Genomic DNA, 22702 nt, shown 5'->3' with positions numbered 1-22702 from the left:
CCTTAACTTATTTCTTTGTTCTTTCTTTGCTGTCTTGACTTTTTTTTTTTAAGGGATTTATTCATTTCCTCCCATTGTTTGTTTGTGTTTTCTGTTGGTAGGCCCTGCTGGTAAGAGGTTGCAGTCTACCATAGCTTAGCAGCTCTCCTCAGGGTTGGCACAATATGGTGGACTCCCTCCCCCACCACAGCAGGGGCTTCTTAATCTTTACCTAGCCTTATCGGGAGGATGTCTGTGGGCCCAGATAGATACCTGACTTATCTCAAGGATGACCCCTGACACAGTTCCCTGCAAACAGTCTTCCCCTGCTGCCCATAAGGTAATTAGTAATATGTTCTCGTTATTTTCATAGGGTTATGCTGCCTTTAATCCAGCTATATGTTAGGAGTGTGGCACCTAATGCAAATTAGGGTTTGCCCTAGCTACCACTCCAATCCTATTTATCCCCTATACTCCAGAATAAAGTTGAGCTGACTCACTGAAGCTCTCTCCAGGAAAGCTATCTCTGTCTCCACTGTGTTTTCCAGGTCTCTCTCTTGTCACTTCTGCCCTTCATCCTTGTAGACTGGTGGCCAATGGACCATGAGGAAAAAGGGAACTCCATAGTTTTCATGGATTTCTATAAGGGATCTATTCATTTCCTCTGTCATCTTCATAACCTTGGTTTTAAGGTCATTTCCTTGTGCTTCAGCTATGTTAGAATATTCAGGGCTTGCTATAGTAAGATAGCTGGGTCTGGCAGTGATATACTGTTGTTGTGTTCTTATGCTGGCATCTGAGTATTGCGTTTGGGATGATTGTAGGTCTGGGTGATGAAATCTGAGTTCATCTTGGTTAGATGGGTGTTTTGTTCCTAGTTCTGGGAGTTGGAGGGCTGGAGCTAAAAGGAGAACTTCTTAAGTGTAAGGAATTATTTCCGGAAGGGAGGAAGGAGAAGGTACAGAAGTACTAGGAAGTGCTAGGATTGTGTATCTATGGACCTGTGAGTAGAGAAAATTGGTCTTGAGGCCATAGATAAGGAGTACAGATGGACAAGGTGGTCATAAAGTGAGGTGTCTGTGCACGGGAGTAAGAGAGAATCCAAGATAGGTGAGCTGGTGAGAGGAGAGTTGAGCTTTGGAGGAATTTGAGTGAGATGGAGTCAGATTGGCTATCAGGGGGAAGGACTAAAAGGAGGAGGTTATCTATACCCTAAATCAGGCAGGGGGAAAGAGGGGGAAGTCAGAGCAGGTCTGTATTGAGTGCCTGGCCCAAAAGGTGAGGACTGTCTCTGAATCCCTGAGGAAGGACAGTCAAAGTCAGTTGTCTGGATTGTTGAGCATCAGGATCCATCGATGTGAAGGCAAAAGGGTCTTGGAAGTAGACATTCAGGGTTATGTTGTCAGGGATAATGGAGAGGATTGCCTAAGGGTTAGAGACATAAGGATGTACATGGTCAGTAGTTAACCTAGCAGAGGTCGTGGACTAGGTGTAAGGTTCTGTTAGGTAGTTTTTGACTGTTAATATGGGAGTGCTGTAGGGTGAGGAGGTGAGACATAGAAATGATGGGTTGGAGGCCTAGGCAGAGGCTGGTTAAGGAGAGGGAGGATTGGGGTTTGGAGATGCAGGCGGGAGGGCCTGTGAGTATGATAGCGAGGGATTTATGATATGCAGCAAGGGAAGCAGGGGTGGTATTTCACACAATGGCTTTAACTAAAGAACTGGGCAGAGGATGAGAGGCTCGTGAATTCTGGAGAGTAAGAGAGTGTACAAATGGAAGGTGAGGAAAGGAAGGAGGGATGCAGGAGATTTCCGGGAGCTGTTGTTGGAATGTGAAGCCTGTCAGGTACGCTTCATAGGTACTTGGTCCTCAAACTCCTTGGAGACCTGCTGAATATGGCATTTAAAATGTTCAATAAAAAACTTCCCACAGCACACAAAGACCACCCCCTAGCCACAAAAAAAATCTTTAAGGTCTCCAAAGAAGACAGATGAAACGCCACCCAGAGGACCCCTCCTAGACTGTGGTAACTCTAATCACGGGTCTCACCTGCTTCTGGGAGCCTGCATGAACTGTGGACACTTTTGTATTGACTGCTCTCCCCTGCCTTGTCAAAGGTAGGTCAGTTTTATGCTTAATATTGTAAATATGTACAAGAAGCAAAATAAAGCTCATTTCTGTAAACCATAATTGCAGTAGATTTCTGTCAATACATGTGATGGTTTGAAAGAAAATGGCCCCCAAAGGGAGTGGCACTATTAGGAGGTGCGGCCTTGTTGGAGGAAGTGTGTCACTGTGGGAATGGGCTTTGAGGTTTCTTTTTCTCTGGCTTCCCTCAGTATGACAGTCAGTCAATTTCTTGTTGCCTACAAGTTATAGCATTCTCAGCTCCAGCATCAGGTCTGCCTGCCATGCTCACCTTCGTGATTATAACGGACTGAACCTCTGAAACTGTAAGTGAACCACCCTCAATTAAATGGTTTATTTATATGAGTTGCCATGGCCATGGTGTCTCTTCACAGCAATGGGAAACCCTAAGACAGTACAGAATATTACAATTTCTTGTGTGATTCCGTTTAAGCTGTAGGCTTAGTGTCAGGACAGGAAAAGTTGGGAAAGTGGCCAGAACCTGGGCTGGGGGAGGTGTGAGAGAAGGGCCACAGAATAATTAGAAGTGGAGCTGATATGGGAGTGAGTGTCGCCTGCAGGATGGGTGGGTGGGGAATTTGGTTTTAGATAGTGGGGGGACAGCATATGGCTGAAAGCAGGAGCCTTTTGAGGGGCTACATCAGGGAGGAGGAAGAGGACTGTGGGAGATCGTTTAAGGAGGAGGGAGGGTGGAAAATGAAGTTTTGCTGAAGGGAAGTGACTGGCCTTGACAGAGGAGTCTTGCTGGCATGGGAGACAATGACCAGGAGCTGTGCATGGGCTGGACAGGGACAGTGGTGACTTTAGTGGCTGGCAACGCTGAGGGAGGAATTGTCAGTCCAACTCTGTCACCAAGAGGGAGATAAAAGTCTGAGGAGGGATCCAGTAGCGGTCAGACAGGTTTTCAGATAGTTAGAAACAGACACTGGATTCCCCGCAGCTTGGCCACCAAAAGTGAAAAGAAAACTACCAACCAAGGCGAACTGAATGGAATGGGCCCCCTACTGGCTGTCCATGGGAGTCCGCCATAACCAAGGAAGGTCACGGTAGGGTGCAGTCTCCCCAATCCGACAGGACAGAGCAGGATCACCGGATGCTCGATGGTTCTCAGCTGCTAGCCAGGGTGGGAAACTTAGCAACCAGCCACTGTTGGATGAGGAGATCAGACATCAGGAGTTCTGAGTGTGCCAGAATTGCGTTGGGTAGTGGGGATGCTGCAAACCAAACCTGAGTCACAGAACTATATGAAAGGAATACTATCGGCTCAGGACCCCCAAGACCAAGTTCTCAGCACAAAGGAGGTTTATTTCCCCCAGAAGGACAGAGAGCAGGGATAAGGGACAAAGATGGGAGATAGAGGAAGGGGAAGGAGGGGAAGGGCACAAGGAGAGGGGATAAAAGGGGCAAGGGAGAGGGGTAAGGGGTGTTTGTCCCAGAGGTTACAATAGACTACCTCTGGGTAGAGAGGAGACATAATGGTAGTTTATAAAGGTAAAATGGGAAACCCCTTGTTAGGATGAGGTGTTTAAACTGGGCATGTTAATTAGGTGAGCCAAAGGGGGCTTTGGATTGCTGAACTTCAATACTTTGATACCTGGACCTTAACAATCAGCCTCAGGAGGAGGAATTGGCCAAATAAAGGAGTAGACCTTGGAGGCTGGATTTAGGGAAGTAATCTAATGGTTTTTAGCAAAGCAGAGGGCATCAGAGAGAAGAGAAAGGCCTGTCAGAGCCATGTTCGCCATTCCTGGGCCTGCCAAAGTGCCTTCTGGGGCTGATTGCTGATTTTTGTCTTTGTGGGATGGGTGTTATTTCCTCTCTGGTCTTCTGGTCTGTGTGGTCAGTGGGTCTGGTGACCAGTGAGTCTTCTGGTCCAGTAGGGTGTCTCCTCTGGGGTTTTGGTGGGCTGTGTGACCTCAGGGGTTCTGGGCACCAGTGTTGCTTCTGTGGTTCTGGGGATCTGGGACCTGGCAAGGTCTCTGGTAGAGCAGAGGGCTTCTCCCAGAATTATGGGATGGGATACAGTGATGAGGAGAGGAGGTACTGTTGGTAGAAAGCTGGACAGTCTCTGAGGAAGTGTTGGCAGTCTGTGGGTGGAGTCTTACCTGGTGTTCCAGGCACCAGCATGGCCTCTGGTAGAGCGGGGTGGGGGTGGGGAGCTACTAGAGTTGGGGTCCAGGAGAAATCTCACCCTTTAAAATTATTGTATAATATTCAACTGCATGGGTTCTCATTTATTAATCATATCCATGTTATTAGACTTCTAGTTTATTTTGAAGTTTTACTCTATCAAAAATGTGACAAAGTATTAAACAGACTTCTTAGTGGATCAAGTTTGTCTTTTCATAGTCTGTATTGACAGTAATGATAATTTTCCCCAAATCTTGTCAACTAGTTAAAGTTTATTTTCCTGACACAGGAAAGGATCACTCTTGTAATTTATTTAATTGGTGTTTCCATTTCTAGAGAATCAAAGCACATTCAAATATCCCCTGGACATGTGGATTTCCTCTTCTAGTAACATTTTATGCATTGGCCATTACTTTTCTGACTTATTTTGCCTTACTGGTTTGTTGTATTTTCCAGTTAACATTTGCATCAAAACCCCTTTGTTGTAATGTTATGAAAATGTGTCTTCCAGTTAACATCTTGAATTTAAAGGAAATTTATAGTTTTTCGCCAAAAAGCATCTAGGTTCTTTAACATGTTTCTATTTCAAAAGCAAGAACTATTTCAGTTTAGAAGCCAATTCTCTTCATTTAACTAAGTTTTATTGCTGTGGGATGTTCTTTATGTACTGTGGGAGCCCGTTCTTGGGTTCCTCGTGGCTTTACCCAGCAGGTCCACATAGAGGATGATTAGGATCACGGGTCTGAGTGCAGGTGTTTGAGATGGTCTGCACTTGGCTGTGCTAGGGGATGGTCTGTATGGCAAATGTGTTGCTCTGATTGGCCAATAAATAAAACCTGATTGGCCATGGCTAGGCGGGACTAACAGAGAGGAGAAATAAAAGATCAGGAAAGCAGAAGGAGTCACTGCCAACCGCCTGACAGGACAAGCGGCATGTAAAGACGCCGGTAAGCCACAAGCCACAAGCCATGTGGCAAGGTATAGATTTATAGAAATGGATTAATTTAAGCTATAAGAACAGTTAGCAAGAAGCCTGCCATGGCCATACAGTTTGTAAGCAATATAAGTCTCTGTGTTTACTTGGTTGGGTCTGAGCGGCTGTGGGACTAGAGGGTGACAAAGATTTGTTCTGACTGTGGGCAAGGCAGGAAAACTCTAGCTACATTTTATATTTTTTCCTTTTGTTAAACAGATGTTAATCATCTGGAACTTGGAGAATGATGGGAGAGGAGTTCCCAGTTCATTTATTCTAATGTTGTAACCAGTGAACCCCATACCAGTTGTTAGGTGATTACTTGTAACCTCTTTATTGGTCAGTTCTGCCCCTTACATGATTATTAAAATTTGCAGGGCAGGAGAGTCAGATCCGTTGTTAAGAGCACTGGCTGCTCTTTCAGGGGACTGTGATTCAGTTCTCAGGTCCCAGAACCCACATGGTGGATCCAAACCATCAGTGACTCTCGTTCCAGGAGTTTCAATGCCCTCTACTGACCTTCGCAGGTACTGCAAGCATGTGGTGCACATTCATACATGGAGACAAACACATAGACACATAAAATAAATAAATAATTCCCACTTTGCTTTTATTTATTTATTTATCCCTGTTAAAGCTGATTGGTAATGCTAATGACTACTGACTGTAATTTCTTGATGTCAGAGTAATACAGTTGCCTCCTGTTCTCATTAAAAATAAAATTTCCTGGACATGTGAATGACTTGTGCAGAAATTTGTACTGTATTTCTTAGGATTGATTATGTGTGAAGTGATGAATTGTATCATAAAAGAAAGTTCAAAAACAGGAAAATGATGCCCTGAATCATGTAGAATTGAGCTTGTGGCATATATCACTCTACAATGACTCTTGATTTTTTTTTTAATGATGGAAATAGATCAATGTTTAGTCAGGTTTGACACATTTAAAAATTCTACTTGCTTGCCAAAATTGATTTTATTAGAATTATGCAATATAGCATACATTTTCTTACTCTGGATATCTATCATAGCATTTCCTGTATAGTAGGGATAGTTAATAAAAAACATAATGCAAGATATATATAGATATAGGTAGATATATAGATAGATACATAGATACATAGATACATACATAGATACATACACAGATAGATGATAGATATTTAAAATTTACTAGCAGTCATAGTTTTCAAATGGAGGGCAAACATGTAAATTTAGCTTACATTTATATAACAGGCAAACCAAAATAAAGCATTTAACAATATAGTTGGTAGACTTTTACTCATCCTAAGCTTTGAAATCTACTATGTAGTAATTTATATGTTTTTGTTGTGACATGTGTAGCCCATGTTGGCATCAAATTTGGTTCTAAAAGACTCCTAGTATGAGGACTACAGGAATGAGCTGAATTTTAAAAGCCCATCGAGGTTTAAACTCAAATCATCTTAAATTCTCAATAGTCATGAGTATCTAGACTCTACCACGCTGAAAAGACAATGGTAGAATTTTAGCACATTATTCTTTATGCCACTTAACTAATATATAATCTAACATGTTGGAAGTCCTTGTTAGTCAGAGGTTACAGTCTATCATGGCCTGGCAGCTCTCTCCAAGCTCAGCAACACAAGGGACTCCCTTCCCAAGGAGACTTGCTGCTCTGTACCTGCCCTTATCTGGAGAATGTCTCTAAGCCTGGAGGCCTGATTTATCTCTAGCATGGCCCTTGGCACAGTTTCCTGCTAGCTTTCCCCTTGTTGCCCATATGGTAACTAAGACTTGTACTAGGAGCTTTGTTGTAGGACCCTGCTGCCATATACCAAGCCTGATGACAGGAGCATGCTATTTAATGCAAATTAGAGTTTGTCCCCAGGCTTCCCAATCCTATATATTCCCTATACTCTAGAACAGAGTTGAGTTGTCTCATTGAAGTCGTCTCCCGGAGGGCTATCTCCCTTATATCCACGGCCATCAGAATCCTGCTGCCTGCTTCAACTCCCTCCCTTGTCATGGACCTAGGGTCCTTGAGGAAGAAGAACAACAACACTAATGAAACATTTATATTCCTGTCGAGTCTATTAAACACATAAGCATAACACTTACACTTGTCAGTTAACAGACATTTTTAAGGTTGGTTCAGTAATTTAATTGAATTAAGTGTATATTTTGACAACATATCATAATGTAAGTGATGCTCGAAATCATGAGGTAGTGTCTTTCGTTCTTTTTTTTTTTTTTGCTCAATACCCAGATCCTAGTATAGCTTTAAAGTGGTCTGGCTGTATATGAGATATTTCGAAGAATAATCTCTAAGATACTTCATTTAATTCCTAATATTTCTGGCATAGCCCAAATGCCTTTTTACCAATTATTAATTTTTACTGCACTCAGATTTTCCTTACATTAGCATATTTCTTTAGGTATTTACAAAAGATTCTATAAAATAGAATTATCATTATCATTTCACCTACTTTTTATTTATCATATGCATGAGAAAGTGAGATACAGAGATGGATTGGGCACACCACGGGTGCTGAGGATAGAACTCAGGCTATCAAGCTGGTATGGCATGGGCCTTTACCCACTGAACCATCTCACCAGTTTGGACTGCATTTCAGATATTTGTTTTAGTTACAAAGAGAAAAAAAATTACCCTCAAAGAACCTAAATTCTCATCAAGATTTGTTTGGATAAACAAATTGTCAAACATTCATAGAATGAAATACCACATAGCAATTAATAATAACACAAAATGGTGATGAATTTAACCAACAGTTTTTTTCAAGTAAAATAAGCCAGACCCGGAAGACACTGTACCATGTTACCATACAAAGATCAAGGAAAGGAATTTAAGCTAATAGCAATCAGTCATCTTTTCCAAAAGAGGTGAATTTGCTTTAGGGGACACATGAAAAACCTCTCTGGGATGATAAAAATATTCTGTATTGTAAGCAGTGTGTTGATTGTGAGTTTTTGTTCAAAGCTCTCTGAATCAAACCTTTCGAATATACATATTTCATTGTCAAAAAGTCATTAATAAAATGTTCATTGTTTGATAGGCTATGCCCCACACACACACACACACCACACCACACACACACACACACACACACACACACACACACACACACACGCACACAAATTCACATAGCATACCATCTTCCTATATCACAAGGAGACCAAAGAATAATCTAGTGCAGGCAACTGGAGAGATGGCTTGGGTTAGTATATATTGTCTTTAGAGAGCAATGGCTCTCAACTTGTGGGTCATGAACCCTTTCTGGGTTGCATATCAGATATCTTGCATATCAGACATTTACATTTCAGTTTATAACAGTAAAAATTACAGTTATGAAGTAGCAATAATTTGATTGGTGCCATCACAACATGAGGATCTATATTAAAGGATAGATTGAAAACCACTGTTATGGAGGATCCAAGTTCTGTTCTCAAACAGTGTCAGGCATTTCACAGTGGTCTGTAATTCTAGTTAGAGGAGCTCTAATGCCCTCTTCTGACTTTCATAGGTATCTGTACTCTCACACATACAGAAATTGACAAATAGTAAAAATTGAAAAATATGTTTTAAATGTACTGCAGGACACATGCATAAATTAAAATTTGCTAGGTAGTAATATTTTTAAGAATGTAGACAAACAGGTAAGATTGGCAGTTTAAAAGAGAAGTGAGTTACCAGTCTTCACAACATGAGTTTATCTTAGACCTTACATTACCTAAGAGTCTCTCTCTATCTTGGCAGACTGACTTTGTGTTGGAGCAACCCTTGTATGCCTATCTAGGTCACTTACAATTCTGTGTTTGCCTTCACTTTCTGTTCATGTTCAAACTAGACACAGAAGCTTGGGCCATGCCCGGATGTTTTTCTGAGCATGCATCATTCCCTGAGAGTGCATTGGACATTCTCTCCTTAGCATCTGGCAGAACTACCTCACCAAATGTTGCAAACCAGTAACTCACCCCTCTCTTGTGTTCATTCTAAACCTCAGCCCATCTGCTCAGTTCTTTATCTGAATTGCTGCTTTTCAAAAATAATTTCCCATTTCTATTTTATGATTTATTTCCCTGCTTCCTGCTCCAATATCCTCCTTATCTCCTCATAGATATTGAAAATACTAGTCTTCAATTATTGTTTATTACATCTTTTTAATTCAGCCTTATCTGCTCTAGTTTCTCTTTCTCTTCCAGCTTCAGCACACCAAATATTTGTTTTATTATCCTGTGAGATTGTATGCCTTTTGTAGGTATATTCACAGCAGCAGAATGTGTTTGAGGACAACCAAGGAAAGGGTAGGACTGGATGTTCATACGTGTCCTGCTTGTTGAGCATGAGGTATGAATAAATGGGATCCTGGAACGAAGCCTGGAGCATCACAGTTATTCCATTATGGGAGTATTTCCCTTTCTTCTTAGGACGCAGGAGAACAGGGCCATGCTCTGAACTAGGGAGGTTTGCCCAGATTAATCTCAAGTATCCCCATGAATGTGTCTTGGCACCCTTGGGTTGGCTCCAGAGTAGCCTCAGCAATATAAAAAAAAAAAAGAAAAGAAAAGAAAGAAAAGGGGCACACACAGAGACACATGGGAACACACACACACACACACACACACACACACATACATACATGGACACACACACATGGACACACACATATGGACACACACACAGAGACACATGGGAACACATACACACATACACACATGGACACACACACACACTCATTTTTATACTCAGACCCTTTTAGTAAGCTGATGCATATGCGGTTGTTTCTGTTTTGCTGGAGAGCTCTCACTGACACTGGGCGCCCTACCATGCACCCAGGTCTGCATTCTCAGGTGACGTAAAATTACAGTCATGAAACTGTCCTTTAATTTCTCAGCTTTCCACTTAGCACCAGCTGGGACAACTAAGAATGGAGTAGCGCAATACTCTAGGTGATGTTATTCCTCTTGGTTACTTACAGAAAGAGAAGATTATTAAAATACTCACTATTTGGAGATAAGAGCATGTCTGTTAGAAAAGAGTTGGGTAAGCACAGCTTTGAGATAAAGGATTAACCATCTCGGCTGCGTAGTAGAACTTGACTGTAGAAGAAACCGTGTGAAGCTGTTTGCTTTACGGTCCTTGATGCCTCCAGTTCTGCACTCTGCCACACACTCTTCCCCCCAGCTTGTCCCACACAAGGTTATCATTGCATCTGGTCACGACTGACAACTCATTTCTGCACTTCCCCCAACCACTTTCCACCATGTGTATGAAGTGGCCCTCTCACCCTCCGGGGCCTTGGCCCTTCATCTACCTCATGGCCAATTCTTTCTGTTGAAGACTTATTGTTTCCAATTCAACTAATTTGTGTTATACATAACATAACACTGCTGAATTTCCAGACTTATTTAAGGTAAAGAAATCCAAAGTGTTTTTGGGCTGGAGAGATGGCTAGGAGTTTGAAGAGTGCTTGCTGCTCTTCTAGAGGACCTGAGTTCAATTCCCAGCATCCTCATCAGGTAGCTCCTAATTGGCTATAACTCCAACTTCAAGAGTTCCAGTGCCCTCTTCTGGCCCCTGTAGGCACCTGCACACTAGTGCCAACACACACACACACACACACACACACACACACACACACACACAAAATAAATATAAAATAAATCTTTTGACTTAAAGCACTTATATTTGAAGAGAGAAGATACAGTTGAAGCATTCTTTAAGAAGAATGCTTAGCACTGTCAACTGAGGAAGTGGGAGGAAGTGGAAGAGCATCCTTAGGCAGACTCCATAACATGAAAGACTAATAGATCTACCGATTCAACTTTCTGTGAAATGCTGAAGGATACTTTCTAAGTATAGAAAACATTTGAGCTTCCTAAGAAGCAATGGCAACAGCATCTTTAAAATAAGTCACAACAGGAATTTCTAGACAAAATAAGAAATAATGTACATATTGTAAAATGATAGAATTAATATGTATCTTATAATTTTAAATAAAAATTTTAAACCTAAAATTTATACTTTATGGAAAAAGAAATAAATCCCATGTATAGTTTAGTACATGAAAATGTTATGTCTTTAACCAATGTGAATGAAATTAGTTAATGCACGCATACACAAAACATATGAGATTACTTTTAAATGATATGAAATGACAAGAGATTATTAATTTTAGGACAGCAAAATGGCTCAGTGGGCCCAGGACACTTGCTACCAAGACTAATGATCTGAGTTCACAGGCAGGTGACACATGGTGGAAAGAGAGAATATAATACTGAAAGTTATCCTCTGACTTCCATACATGCATACAAGTATGTACAAACAAACACACACACATACACACAGAGTACATGAATTAAATTGAAAATAAAGTAAAAGTATTTTAAATGATAATTCTTTGATTTAATCAGTATATTACCTATGTATTGCAATAATTATACCTCTATCCTATATCTGTCTTATATTTAAATTTGAAAAACTAGAAAAGTTTAAATAAATGAACATGTTAACTGCCTTGATTTGATAATTATACACACTATATACATGCATGTATATAAAATTATCACACAGCACCTCATGCATTTGTATAATTAAACAATAATTTAAGAGGCAAACAAGTTTTCCATATAAGATAAAAAGTAATTTATAATTTTCTAATGTTTCAGGAAACTCAAGGATCAATATTATAAAGTACGTAAAACTTTAATATTCCAATTGGGGGTGGAGAAGTTGAGATGAAATTTTGGAAGTAAGAATGTCAATCAAGAACAAAATAAACTAAAAGGCTCAGTCCAGATGTATATACTGATTCATGCAAATGCACATGATTATATATTATGATTCTAAATTTGACTTGAATAATTCTTATTTAATAAAACTTTTTTTCTTTTTGTGCCTGCTATCAATGAATTGTCTTCAGTACAGAATGTGCCGCTTTCATAGTATGATATCGCAAAACAGCTATTTAATTTCAGGACCGCACGCATCTAACTTGATAGTACATTCTAAATTAAATAAATCACAAAATTTTTCTTCCTTGTTTTCAATATAAAAAGAGGCCAAAGCATTTGCATATGAAATATATTATCTGTCATGAAATACTTATCTTCAAAGCCGGTTTCAGCAGGCAACATTTATTCAATCATGCTGTCAGAATGTGAAAGGAAATTTAGTGACAATTTTATTTAAGAACATTGTCATCCTGGTTCTGGAAAAACAATCCGGACACTATTTCTGCCAAGGAGATTGAGAAAGTCCAATGCCAGTTAGTTATGCAGATTCGTTCCTGTAACAACCAGGACTCAGATGGGCTCAGACGTCATTCAAGGACACATGTGTAATGACTTTCTTCTACTGTGACCGTTTTTGTAATTGTGCATTTAAAAGGAAAAGTTATATTTTTCAACCCATTTAACACCAGGAAGAAGATAATGAGACTCAGGGGTGGTTGTTTTGATGATAACAGTGAAATTGTTAAAGATTTTGATGGAGAAATGCCGTTTTCCCCATGGTGAGCATTATTTTCCTGCAGTTTCATTTCTCATTCAATTGTCTTGGTTAGTGGTAATGATGTGCAATACTAGGAATATATTATGATTATGTGGCAGAAGCTCTGCAGGCTTCGGGTTTCTAAACACCAAATAAATAATGTTAACTTAATTTTCAGCTATGTGGATAATAGAAGCAGGATGTACATAGGGGGATGCAAAGCTTTAAAGATTTCCTTCATCATTTTTAACCCTTCCCATATAACTCAAAGCAGAAATATCGTAACAGTAGCTGAACAATATCTGTTTGCCCTATTTTATCATTATTTCTACAATTCTTTCCTCCCTGTAAACAAACCAAAACCTACAAACAAGTAAGAATTCTTTTATCTTGATTTCCATAAAAGGTTCGTGTGGCCATATGTACTGTCTAAGACTGAGCACAAGTGCTCTACTGCCCTAGCTTGTGAAAGGCCTTGAATCCTTTGTCTTGGATCCTTGTCTTGAAGTAACAGGTAGGACAACAGGAATACTGGATTTACAAATAGCTACAGAAGTAAAATAAAATAAGTAAATTGTATAAACAAATTGCTACAGTTTACAATGTCTTTTCTTTTATCATTAATGTTATAAAGATTATATAAGAAATCATTTGTACAACTAAGTTTCTAAGTGATATTTAAGAAGTCACATCCAGTTGTCTGATGGGTAGACTATCCAGGAATTCTTATAGAATGTTCTTCAGTTGACAGAGGATGAATGTATCATTAATAAGGCATGTAGACAATTGTTGAATTATCTCTGACATAATCAGGTGATATTCTGAAGTCTTTAAAATTATCCTTGCTAATTACTATCTTAGATTGGAGTTTCATTGCTGTGAAGACACACCATGACCATGGCATCTCTTATAAAACTTGAAAAACGTTCAATTGAGGGGGATTGCTTACAGTTTCAGAGGTTCAGCCCATTATCATGATGGTGGGGAACATGGTGGCACTTGGTGCTGGAGCTTGAGAGTCCTACATTTTGACTTAGAGGCAACGGAAGTTGACGACTGTCACACTGAGTGAAGCTTGAGAAAAGAGACTTCAAAGCCCTCCCCCCACAGTGACACACTTCCTCCAACAAGGCCACACCTCCTAATAGTACCACTCCCTTGGGAGGCCATGTTCTTCCAAGCCCACTCTGAAGTATAAGGAAGAGCTAGAACTGAGAGTCACCGGGGCACTGTAGACTTCCTGGTCATCCTACTGTAATTTGAACTTTGAGGAAAATCACCAAAGATTAGCCATGAAACTCTGTTAAATAAAAAGAAGACAGTGGAAAGGGGACTAGTGTAAGTGTGGAAAGGAAAGGTTGATAAAGGAACAGGGAAGGCACTTAAGAATGGGTAATACGAGAATAAATACTATCAAAGCATATTATATGGAAATGTCATAATGCAGCCTCTGCGGAGGCCCTTTAGAGAGATGATTTCTCTGGCTTAAGTAGAGACCTAACATCCAAAACTACCCAAAACTTAAAAGGAATAAGCCAGTTGGACCCATCAACTAACTAAGGGACCATTCCTTAGGCTGGCGGGCTCACTGCAAGACATGCTAAAGAGGTAAGAGGAATAATTGTCCCATGAATAAGACAACTTCCTTCCCAGAATTTCACCCCCCAATGCAGTTAGTTATTAAGCTGTAGCCATGAGCTATTAGTCTGCCTGCGTTCTTGAATTAGCTGAACAAAATGATTTTTCCTTTTCTATCTCTTTCACCATCATGCTTTCCCTAGCTCTTTGGGCACCCTGCTAGAGAGGGCCTCCCTTCCTGTGGCTGCTCGTCCACCCTGTGGCAGAGACCCCTGCTACTTAACCAGTTCTTCTTTCTTGTCTCTGGCTTCCTCATCTGGATAGCAGCTCCCTTAAGCCTGGCCTTCCCTGGAGTTTTCCTTTTAAACTCTAACAAAGTTGTCCTCCAGCTTCCTTTTGGGGCCATTTGTAGCTTGAGTTTTTCTGCCTTGCCCACAGTTAGGACAAATCTCTGTCACCCACCAGTTCCACAGCCGCTCAGACCCAACCAAGTAAACAGAGACTTATATTGCTTACAAACTGTATGGCCATGGCAGGCTTCTTGCTAACTGTTCTTATAGCTTAAATTAATCCATTTCCATAAATCTATACCTTGCCACATGGCTTGTGGCTTACCGGTGTCTTCACATGCGGCTTGTCATGGTGGCAGTTTGCAGTTTCCCTCTGCCTCAGTCTTCCGCTTCCCAGAATTGTCCTCTCTCCTTGTCCCACCTACTTCCTGCCTGGCCACTGGCCAATCAGTGTTTTATTTATTGACCAATCAGAGCAATTTGACATACAGACCATCCCACAGCAGCCATTCTTAAATTCTTTTGTTAATAAGACTAAGAGTCCCAGGATGGAACCTCAATATCCATGGAAACAGGATAATTCTGGCAGGACTCCTCAAAATTTCCTGAAACAATAACAAAAGTACGTACATTGTACTATTAATATATGTGAACCTTTATATCAAAACTAAAGTAAAATGTAAGTACTAATGTTTCTTTCATTGGCATGAATAAATGCAGTAATCATCGTAGATGAATATACCATGGTGTTTTGTTTTGAGGAGTTGCTATTTTGTGGTTTTGCTTTATTTTCATTTTATGTTGTTTTGTTTGTTTGTTTGTTTACACAGGGTGTCACTCAGCCCAGGCTGGCCTGAAACTCTCTTTGCAACTCAAGGTTAGCCTCAGACTTGTGGCCATCCTCCTTCCTCAGTGTTATGAGCTACCATACCCAGCTTGAACTATCTCACTTTTAATATATACTACTTTCTGCAAATGCTTACTAGTATTTAATCAGATTTACATAATTGTCATTTAGAAGCTGCTCCTATATGCTTCATCAAATTAAAAGTACACTTAGCAAATTATTCACAAACATGATTCTGAAAAACATTTACTATTTATGGTTAAACTTAACATTTATTTTCTCACTGAATTTCTGACACTATAGAAGATTAATGGATAATAGTCCTTAAATGTAATATCAAACAGAAAGACAAAAGTCTATATTACTTCTTTTAAGAATATTTTCTAAATTTGTTTGTGTGGTGCATCTGTACATGTGTGTGTGGGTGTGCACACCTGAGCACATGCTCTTAGAAGCAAGAGGAGAGTGTCAGGTGCCCTCCTCTATCATTTCTAACCTTATTCCTTTGAGGCAAAATCTCTCCCTAACCCTGAAACTCATGATATTTTAGCTAGGCTGGCAGCCAGCAAGCCCAATGATCCTCCTGTCTCTACCTCCCACAGTCCTTGGGTTACAGACGCGTACAAGCCCATACTCAGCTTGTTACATGATTCTGGGAATCTGAACTCAGGTCCTCAGCAAGTGCTCTTAACCACTAAATCATCTCTCCATCATGATTCACTTTTTTCATCATCCCTAGATTTACTAAGATTCACTTTTTAATGATTATACTAAGCTAGGTACATAGAACTGTATAGCCCCTCATCAAGAAGTTTGGGACAACTTGCCACAGTTTTTTTGATGATACTCCTGTTCTCAGAAGTATATTCATGTAGATTGTAACTAAAAATAATGAACTAAAGATCAAAACACCCCTTTAACAAGGAATTAGAGAGGAAAACATAAAGCAGGGCTTGATCAAGAGATGCATGCAGCTACACATTGGATATGATACCAAAAAGCCAACAACCTAAAATTAAAATTAAATCTTCAAGAGGGGATGTGCAGGTAAACACACACTGGATATGAGAAACACAGAGGTCAGATGTCACTGTTCCAGCAGTCCATTAACGTCAAACCAGAAAGAAATCTTCAGAAGGCGCCAATGGCTAGAGAGATGACTCTGTGCTTAAGAGCACATGCTGCTTTTCCAAGGATGAGTTGGGTTCCCAGCACCCACACTGTCCCTCCAGCTGCAGAGGATTTGATACTCATGCATGTGGTATATACACACACACAGATACACACGCATACACATAAGTGAAGACCAAAGTCACGTGTTCTTATCTCATTTGTAGGGATTAGCTTTGATCCTTCAAATATGTGAGTTTCATTTGGAATACCCAGAGGTAGAAATGAGTAAAGGACCATGGGGACTATACAGGACATAGGCCCAAGGGGAGAACTTATTCCGCTAAAACTACCACAGTGTTAACCAATGCCTAATGACATCATTATATTATTGATTAATGCATCTCTCAACTCTCATTAGAGAAGCTTCTTTCTTCAAGAGATGGCAATCAGGGGCTAGAGAGATGGCTCAGAGGCTCAGAGGTTAAGAGTACTGGCTGTTCTTCCAGGGGACCCAGGTTCAATTCCCAGCACCCACATGACAGCTCACAACTGTCTGTAACTCCAGCTCCAAGGGATCGGACACTCAAACACAGGCATACTTGTAGGCCAAACACCAATGCACATAAAATAAAAATGAATAAATTAAAAAAGAGAGAGATGACAGTTAAAGCAAAATCCCACAACTGGCTATGGTGCAGAAAATAAGAGACCACAGAGTTCTCAGTCTTAAATGGGTCACCTATGTCACACCTCTCCACCCCAACCAAGCCTCAGGGATCATGGCAGAATAAGGGGTGGAAAGGATGTAGGAGCCAGAGGTGGTGGTGGACTGCAAGGAAAAAGTGCTTTCACAACACAGCAGGGCAGCTGCCCTCGAGATCTCATGTAACGGTAACAGCGTGTGTGCAGACTCAAGCCAGATCGAATCCCAGCATAGGAAGAGGAGGTGGACAGGAAATCCCACCCCTAATTGAGGAGCTATTGGCAACGGATAGCTGCTGGAGAGACAGAGTCCAGTTTCTTTAACAGTGTGGCCCCTTGTAGGTCAACTGCACTCCAGTGGAAGGCAACACACCCAAGTATATGGACAGTACAAGTTCAACCTGATTTAAAAAAAAAAAAAAAAAAAAAAAAGAAGATCCAAAGTTGGGAGGGTAAGGTAAATGGATCTGTGAGGAGTTGGGGAGTGGATGAATGTGATCAAAATACATTGGATAAAATCCTCAAAGAACTAATAAAAAAACTGGAAAAATAAAAATACAAAGAAAATTTGTGGGATGAAAAGAAAGGAAAGGATGCTAAAAAAAAAATTTAGGGGCTGGAGAGATGGCTCAGCGGTTAAGAGCACTGACTGCTCTTCCAGAGGTCCTGAGTTCAATTCCCAGCAACCACATGGTGCTCACAACCATCTGTAATGAGATCTGGCGCCCTCTTCTGGCCTGCAGACAAACATGCTGTATACATAATAAATAAATCTTTAAAAAAAAAAAAATTTAAAAACCAACAGCCCTAGGTTTGAATACTAAATTTGTGGGAAATTAAATGGAAGGCTTTATTACATAAACATAAGTGTGGCTGTTGTGGGATAAGACAGACTGCTGACATGAGGGCATCTTTTTCTTTTTAACTAATTTTTATTTTTTGAAAGTAAGCTATAATTATGTTATGTCCCCCTTTCCTCTTTTTACCAACACCTTCCATGTTACCCAACCCCCCACCTGCTGCTTGCTCTTAAACTCATGGCTTCTGGCCTCTTTTAAAATTATGTATTCCTGGGTTGGGGATTTAGCTCAGTGGTAGAGTGCTTGCCTAGCAAGCACAAGGCCCTGGGTTCGGTCCTTAGCTCAAAAAAAAAAAATATGTATTCCTAAATATATAAATATAATCTGCTCAGTCCACATATTGTTACATGTATGCACATGATTTAATTTTTAAGGACTTTATACAAAGGACTAATGTATCTAGGCCTTGAAAAATGGGTCCATTTTCCTCTTGTAGAGAAGATAAGGATGCTTCGAGCCTTGAAAATGAATGAGCATATGTAGACAGTGAGGGAATCTTTAGTGCATGAGAGAAAGTATCTAAAAATGAGGGCAGAAAGATGCCTTGTGGACAGGTTAAAAGAGCCTTGAGTGTAGCACGGGGATTAGACATCCTGTAAGCCCAGAAGAATCGAAAGATTATCTTCACGTTAGCTGTGTGCTAAGAAAAATATAATGTGTTTTAGTCGCAGTCCCCAGGAGTTCAGTGACAGATTGGAGAAATACATTGAGAGAACATGCACAATACTGAAGTATAGAAGCTGTTGTAATATTCCAGAAACAAAGAAGGAAGCCTGAGCCAAATGACAATAGTGATCTGAATGGAAAGGCAAACACATCTTAACTGAGTAATGATTAAGTCACTCTCCTACAGTGCTTATATTTTCTCAGCTTTCTTTAGAAATTTACATTTATTCATGCTAGTGAAAAGAAAGGAATACCAAGGACAGGCATATGACAAAGCACTTTAACTATGTGTATAATACTTTAAAACTGTACTTAAAGACATTTTACAGCTGAAGAAATGGAGATGTCATCTCGCTTGAGCACGCATGCCACCACGAGCTCTGGATAAACGGCTTCTAACAGAGATGCACACAGTTTATGAACTGCTGTCTAATTCCACCAAAGAAGACATTTACGATCACGAGTGTTCAGGATCACTTGGACACAGACTTTTTTTTTTTTTTTACAAAAAGTTCCCACGTTTGTTAACTTTCAGTTTACAGGAGAAACAGTGCGGAATAGTATTTTAGAGGTATGCCTTGATTTATATTCCCAAGAGATAGCTCTAAAGGGCCAGATGCTCAGAAAACACTGGAAACCACTACAAAGAAAGACTTCATTAGAAAGGTCTCAGTTTGGTAAAGTGTTTAATTAACAAGGAAAATAGTCCAGAATGCTATTTTTCAGAAGCATACTTTAATCCATTGTTCCAAATGTTCCCTAGATACTGCTTCCATGGGGCTGACATGCAGAATCCCAGAACTGATTCAAATATCATAGACAATTAAGTTTTAGCATGTTTGGGGAGGTGAATAATTAGCTAGAAGAAGGAGGAAAAACAGTGCAAATGCCACCTTCACAAACACACTCTAATTGATATCTTGAGACGTTGCTGTGTACCACCTCTAAAGGGTCTGTATGTACCATGCTAAGAAGACACTGTAAAGCAACATGAAGAAAGACTCCACTAGAGAGTTCAATATTCGGTGGAGTTCAAGTCTCAGGAAAGCAAAGGCAACTTTCTAGAGGCTACACCACTGAGGACTATGACTTCCTCTTCCCCAACAACTACTGACTGTGGACAGCTTCTCGGGCAGAGGAGGGAAGTCAGGAGACTCTTGCTCATCTTGAAGAAATGCTGCTGGAGCACGTCCAGTGGAGGTCGGTGCTGTGTTCATAGAGGCAAGAGCAACTCCATGCCCAGAAGAGAGCCTTTTACAGGAGCACATACTTCTTAAAATATACATCCCTGCACTCAGGATTCTCAGTTACCTGTAGTGCTGGGGTGGAGGCCTCCTAAGCTTTCCCCTTTCCATGTTAGTATATCGATTCGTGTTTCCATGTCACAGACATAATGGTGAGACTTCACGGGCCAAGCTTCTCTCATTTATCTAGGAGACACAATCTCACAGCAAACTTCCTATTGGCTCCAGAACCACTGTCACAATCCGATTATTTGTACCAAAGATCCACAGCCTCCCAACTGTGCTTAGAGTGCTTCACACCAATGCTACTCCATTTTATTTTCATCTTTAACCATGGGCATTAAAGCCTGGGAACATGACTGGACAGTCTAAGGTGGCAATGATACACGTGTCCAGGTGGTAGGCTCTCTGGTTTCACATCACACTTTACAAGCTGGGAGTGTTCGTACTGAGGACTCAGGGACCAGAACACAGACACAGAGCTACAGTCTTGAGTCCAGGGTATGGGCCAGCTGTCTATAGGAGCTGTTCTGGTTATCCAAGTATACGAGAAACCTGAGGCTCTAGGAAGGGACTGGAATCTGAGCTAACTCACCATGGCGATGCATCTGATGCCCTGGCTGTGGTGGAAGCAGTGAAGGCTTATCGTGGTCGCCTGAATGAGAAATGTTCCCCACAGGGGCCATGTACTGGAACACTTGGTTCCCAGCTCGTGTCCCTGTGTGTATAGGTTATGGAACCTTCAGGACATGGTGCCTTGCTAGAGGAAATACATCGTTGGGGGTGGGCATGGAGGGTGGACGGCCTTGTCCCACATCCTGTTTCCTCTCTCTGTTTCCTGTTTATGAATAAAGATTTGGTCAGCCAGTTTCCTGTTCCTGCCCTCTTACCATGCCTTCCCTTCCCCAGCTATTATGGAGTCTCTCTCCCTTTGGAATCCAAGCCAGAATACACTCTTGCTCCCTTGAGTTGCTTTAGTTCGCGGTATTTTATGACAGCAACAGAAAGGAAACAGACCCAGAGGCCGTTGTTAACGAACACGTCTGCAGTTTCACCTTTTAGCCGGACTGCCTACATACGTACTCATATGCATGCTAACCTGCGGACTAGGCCAAACTGCGATTATCCAGCTTTCAAGAACAGTCGAGGAACTCTCCACTTCCCTATATCCAACCCTTTTCTACAAGGCACCTTGACTTCTGTCAGTACCCTCCCTAATTCCCAACAAGACAGTGATGTAACTACCACACAGGTTGAAGCTTTGATCATAATTCTGAGTATTGTTTTGAAAAATAATAGCGGCGCTGTTACTGGATGAAAAGGTCATGAGACACAACAAAACCCAGTATCAGAGCTTTATTGGGGGGGGGGGGTGGAAGAGAGTAACCAGGTCTGGAGGAGACACACGTGCGGAAAGAGAGAGAGATCGTGGGGGCAGGATAGGACAGACAGAAGAGAGGGGAGGAGTCTGTGTCCGGCTTTCTAAGGATTCCCCTGCACATGCGCAGGTGGGCTATGGAGCTACGCCAGGCATGCACTGATTGTGTGACCACACTGCACCCATTTGCGCAATCACGCAGCACGTGGGTGATGTAAGACGCGAGACCCCTTGCTTAGCGACTGAACTGCGCATGTGCGGTCAGGCAGCTGGCGTGGCAGAATCCTAATACTGAAGCCATTTGGATATGTTTGTTTTCCCTAACTGCAATTGGCCCCAAGCCAGCGTGGTTTTCCTTGTTCTTGACAAGGTTGGTTTTAGTATTGGCCAGACTTCTTCCTATAAGTTTGCAGGATCCAAGGTGAACATGCTTTGGACCCACTGTGCCCTGCATTTCTTTGGGTGTATTGGGCTGGAGGGATAACTTTTCCTAGGTTCATCCCCACAATGTTACTTTGGGGCAAGATCTAAAACCTTAGAGTTCCTAATGTCCTTGACATCCCAACCCTCCATGGGGAAATTTCTTTCCTGTCATTAGGCAGAGGATTAAGGTGCTTCTTTGAATCTCTTTCTTCTGAGTGTGTGTGTGTGTGTGTGTGTGTGTGTGTGTGTGTGTGTGCAAGGAATGCATGTTGAGATCAGAGGCTACCTCAGGTGTTGCCATCTTTGAAACATGGTCTCTGATTCGAGGTTGTGTATCACAGGTTAGCTGGTCTTCATGCTAGAGCTGAGTTAACAGAAGGGTACTACACATGTGGCCTTTTCTGGGTTCTGAGAGTACTCAGGTACTCACACTTGTACAATAACACTATCTTAGTTAAGATTTCTATTGCTGTGAAGAGACACCATGACCATAGTAACTCTTATAAAGGAAAGCATTTAGTTGGGGTTGGCTTACAGTTTCAGAGGTTTAAACCATTATTTTCATGGTGGCATGCAGGCAGATATGGTGCTGGAGAAGGAGCTGAGAGTCCTATATCTTGATCCACAGGTAGCAGAAGCAACTGTGTGTGCCACACTGGGTGTAGCTTGATCATAGGAGACCTCAAAGCCCATCCCCACAGGGACACACTTCCTCCAACAAGGCCATACCTACTCCAACAAAGGCACACCTCCTAATAGTGCCACTCCCTATGGGGGCCATTTTCTTTCAAACCACCACATACCACTCCCTAGCTCCCATAGGCTTGCAGCCATATCATAATGCAAAAATGCATTCAGTCCAACTTCAGAAGTCCCCA

This window comes from Peromyscus maniculatus, chromosome 17 (genome assembly GCF_049852395.1).
Source record: "Peromyscus maniculatus bairdii isolate BWxNUB_F1_BW_parent chromosome 17, HU_Pman_BW_mat_3.1, whole genome shotgun sequence".
In the NCBI taxonomy this organism is placed as follows: domain Eukaryota; kingdom Metazoa; phylum Chordata; class Mammalia; order Rodentia; family Cricetidae; genus Peromyscus; species Peromyscus maniculatus.
The sequence above is the reverse complement of the archived record's forward strand: the minus strand, read 5'-3'. Positions refer to the sequence as shown.